The sequence below is a fragment of the Ochlerotatus camptorhynchus genome, unplaced genomic scaffold, assembly GCF_037179485.1.
Source record: "Ochlerotatus camptorhynchus isolate MF236.1 unplaced genomic scaffold, CSIRO-AGI_Acam_v1.1 ptg000939l, whole genome shotgun sequence".
Classification (NCBI taxonomy): Eukaryota; Metazoa; Arthropoda; class Insecta; order Diptera; family Culicidae; genus Ochlerotatus; species Ochlerotatus camptorhynchus.
In genome coordinates this window covers 1,189-5,580 of record NW_027041383.1, presented here as the reverse complement: position 1 = coordinate 5,580, position 4,392 = coordinate 1,189, and the positions used below count along the sequence as shown (strand labels likewise).

At 39.8% G+C, this 4,392-nt stretch overlaps 1 pseudogene; it reads left to right on the top strand.

Moving 5' to 3' along the window:
- Positions 1-455: 455 nt before the first annotated feature.
- LOC135715506 (uncharacterized) lies at positions 456-3,951 on the top strand (annotated as a pseudogene).
- Positions 3,952-4,392: the final 441 nt, after the last annotated feature.

The following is a 4,392-nucleotide window of genomic DNA, read 5'->3' as shown; positions in this document are numbered from 1 at the left end:
ATGAATCTTGCACAGCTTTTACTCGTGAGCAAAACTTTTCAATGTTGTTCACAATGAATTGTTAACCGAACATCGAATGAACAAATCATACCAAGTAAAAAATGAATTTTAAAGCTTAAGATTGATGTTTTTCAAAAGTGCCTGTATTCTAATTACATTCTATGGTTCAAAATCGAAAGATCATTATCACCTTTATTACCCAATAAACTCTTATGGACACTTGAAACCTTTTTGAATACCAACACAAAACAATAATGAAAGATTTACACGCGCAGTGAATCGCGCTAATATAATTATAATTCAAATAAAAATATGGTAATATTACCACAATAATATTATATATGATTCACCATTATCAATATAGGCTCTTCTGAAATGTATTCGTCGAAATAAACGTCAACCATATTTGTTGTGATTGTTATGTTCGTGGTGCGGAGAAGTTCGAAAGTAAAAAAATGTCCGAAGATTTACTGAACAACTGTGAATGTAATAAGTCGGTGACTAATGAGAATCCATCATCATCCATGGAAGTCCCTGGTACCTCTGAAGGAACCGGTGCTTTGAAGAGGAAACATCGTGACAACAACAAAGCACCTTCCAAACGCTCCATCATTGGTACCTACACGGAAGAGCACTTGATGAAAGGGGAACGTGTGATTCATTGTGTGCTGGAGGATAGTTGTGAGTACTCCCAGAAGGTATTTCGGCAAACAAACTTTGAGCGCCATTTCCGGCTGTGCCACCCGGCGGCATATGATCGTTTCTGATGGTGTACCTGCAATCATTTCTTGCCGCTGTGTTGCTGTTTTAGCTGATCCCCTAGCTCGCATCTTTACCGCTTCGTTGCACCAAGGAGTTTTCCCCGAAATATGGAGACATTCCTTTATGTTCCCTGTCCATAAGAAGGGCGACAAACGTGACGTGACAAATTATCGTGGCATAACAAGTCTATCTGCAGCTTCAAAATTATTCGAGATCATTGTGAACGATGCTATCTTCTTTCATGTCAAGAGCTACATTTCAGCAACGCAACACGGATTTATGCCAGGACGCTCAGTTACATCAAATTTGCTGGAGTTCACCTCAACATGTATAAATCACTTGGAAAATAGGGCTCAAGTTGATACCGTTTATACCGATCTGAAAGCGGCATTCGATTGCATCGATCATGGTATTCTTCTTCGGAAAATGTCTCGCCTGGGAATTTCGGATGGTTTAGTTGATTGGCTGAAATCATATCTTTCCAACAGAACACTTCGTGTCAAGCTGGGTTCGTGCACTTCATCACCATTTGCTGCAACCTCCGGTGTTCCCCAGGGCAGCAATTTAGGACCATTGCTGTTCACAATCTTCTTCAACGATGTGACGCTCCTCTTGCCGAGTGGTTGTGTGCTCATATACGCCGATGATCTCAAACTATACATTGTTGTCAAGAACGTCGAGGATTGCCGTCAGCTCCAAGCAATGTTAGACCAATTTGTTGATTGGTGCCGCTTAAACAAGCTTTCCGTCAGTATATCAAAATGTGTGGTCATGACATTTAATCGCACAAGAACGCCAATCGTATTCGATTACTCAATTGATGGATTTGTACTAGAAAGAGTAGAACAAGTAAGCGACCTAGGTGTAATGCTGGACCCTAAACTTACGTTTGACTTACACCGTTCAATGGTAATCACTAAGGCTAATCGTCAGCTTGGTTTTATATCAAGAATCTCAAGAGATTTTTCGGATCCGTACTGTTTAAAAGCACTGTACTGTTCACTCGTTCGTCCGATTATCGAGACTGCATCTGTTGTTGGACTCCCTACCAACTTTCCTGGAACATCAGAATAGAACGTATCCAAAAAACATTCATTCGTCGAGCATTAAGACAACTTCCTTGGAGAGATCCACTAAACTTACCTCCGTATGCTGAGAGATGTCGCTTGCTAAGCATGGACACGTTACAACGACGGCGACAAATTCAACAGGCAACATTCGTCGCGAAGTTATTAAGTGGTGAAATTGACTCTACCCACTTACTCTCTTGCTTGAACTTTCGTGCGCCAAGCAGATTTCTACGCTCAACGTTCCTATTGCGTCAAGACTCACACCGCTCTTCTTTTGGACAACATGAACCTGTTACGAGTATGATTCGCACGTTTTCTACAGTTGAAGAGTTGTTCGAGTTTGGGGAACCTGCTGCTCAATTCCAGAGACGTATTATTAACTCCAGATACATTTAGTATTTGTTATGGCTTCTGGTTCATTAAGACTTATTGTCAGATGGATGTATTAAATAAAAATAAAAAATAAAATAAAATAAAATGTATCGGTCCATCTCCTGCAAAGTCTAGCAATGCGAGCATGGAACCTGCCATAACAATCAGGATTACGAAGCAGCGGCTATTAGGTGGAATTGTAAAGATGGTAACTATACATGGACTTCCGTTTAAAGCCACTGAATGGAAAGGATTTCAGGAAGTGGTAGGTCCATTGCTGAAGGCCTATAACTTGACCATTAACAGACACAATATCGCACCGTATGTGTCAAAAGCGGCAGATGGCATTAATTGTATGATTTCGCTCAAGCTGGATATTGTGTCTAAAATGTATCTGAGCATGCTGGGTATCAACTGTCAGTACATCAACAATAACGGTGCTCTTATTAAGCGAAATCTGGGTAAGTATTGGCAAAATAGAATAACGTGTGAAATAAGCGGAAGAGCCATTTGTAAGCTTACGCTTCTTGTTTTGATTCCAATAGTTACACAAGCTACTTGAGGTGGCTTTCTACCTACTGGTGATTTTAGTAATCACATAATAGTAAACAAGTGTAAAGAATCGAAGTTACTAAAATCTTCCACACAGAACTGTCTCTTCCGCCGTTTTGAAATGTTGTCCCAAATTGATGCGTATTTTTAACGATGGTTTTTTTTAGGCATTATTGAGCAGCATAGTCGTCACACTAGCATGATCCTCAAAGAAGAGTTGCTTAAAGTTCTGAAGTCCTTCGGCGTCGATACGTGGCAAATAGCTGCTGTTACTATTGACAATGCGTCTTATATGGTCAAGCTAGTGAAGCTGATATCAGATGAGAGTGAATCTTCGTTTGAATACAGTGATGAACGAACTTGAGGCAGATGATTTCGACGCTCTTGATAATGATTCACCTGAAAGACCAGTAGTTCAGGAGTGGGCGTAAATTTTGGAGGAGTTTGCACCTGATGAATTCATCACTGTTGTCCGCTGTGGAGCCCACACTACACAATTGGTTGTCCATGACGTCTGCAAGGAGAACGAGCATAAAGATGCTCTGAGGGACATAAGAAAGAAGATGAAGAAGTTTCTGTCCACTGAGTACAAAGCATTTTTTGAAGTCAGTGGAGGAGGTTCTTATCCACCGCTTCCAAATGAAACTCGTTGGAATTCGGATTACAGAATGCTGCATAAGTTAAAAAAGGAGAAGTAATTTTTCGAAAAGTTGGGAACACAATACTCTGAATTAGGTAATGTACACATATTTACGCACACTAACTGTTATAAATATGAGCTCGCGTTGAAATTATAGCAACTCTGGCATTAATTTTGCGTAATCTTAAAAAAAGTATTGAGTTCTATATTAATAAATTTGTATTAATTACGAAATTTTTTTCAGATCTATCGAAATATTGGGATTTCATTGAAGAATATGTAACAGCGTTCGATCCTTTGTATCAGTGCACAATCGCTGTTCAAAAACTCGAGTTAACACTGTCTGATTTTTACATCGAGTTGATTCGAACGTACGGCAGTATTCAAGAGTTGGAAGAAACTAATAGATTCAAGAAGCAGTTAATTTCAGCAATGGATCGTCGTCAAACCAAATTGTTTTGTAATCGCATCTTCCGAGTAGCTGTATACTTTGACCCACGCCTGATTTTCAATGGATCGAATTTGCTCTCTCAGGCACATAAAGAAGACGCTCTGGTAAATCTTTCTAAATAATGTTTTCTTCTCATTAACCGATTTAAGCTTTAGGATTTTTGTTTGCAAATTTGGGCTCGAATCCGACCTGGAAGTAAACTACCTGACGAGTATAATACAAACCCTGCGGTTACGACGAACGTTTCAAAAACAGAGCGTCCATCATGTAGCAAATTCCGTCTAAATGAGTATCTAACTCGCACCATTAGATCGGGTGCTCCTCAGACAATATCAACAGAGAATCGATGCTGATGAACCCTTTAGCATTGCTCAATATTTCGGTGAAGGTGTGTTTTGGGACTAAATCTGACCTGTGACATTGTTCCATTGCCCCTACGGAAATCAAATTGAGTATCTGAGAGTAGGTGGTTCATCTCAACCCCTTTGTCCAGGCGAAAAAAGATCATTTTCTCCAACAATTTTTGAATGTACGATAACATCGCG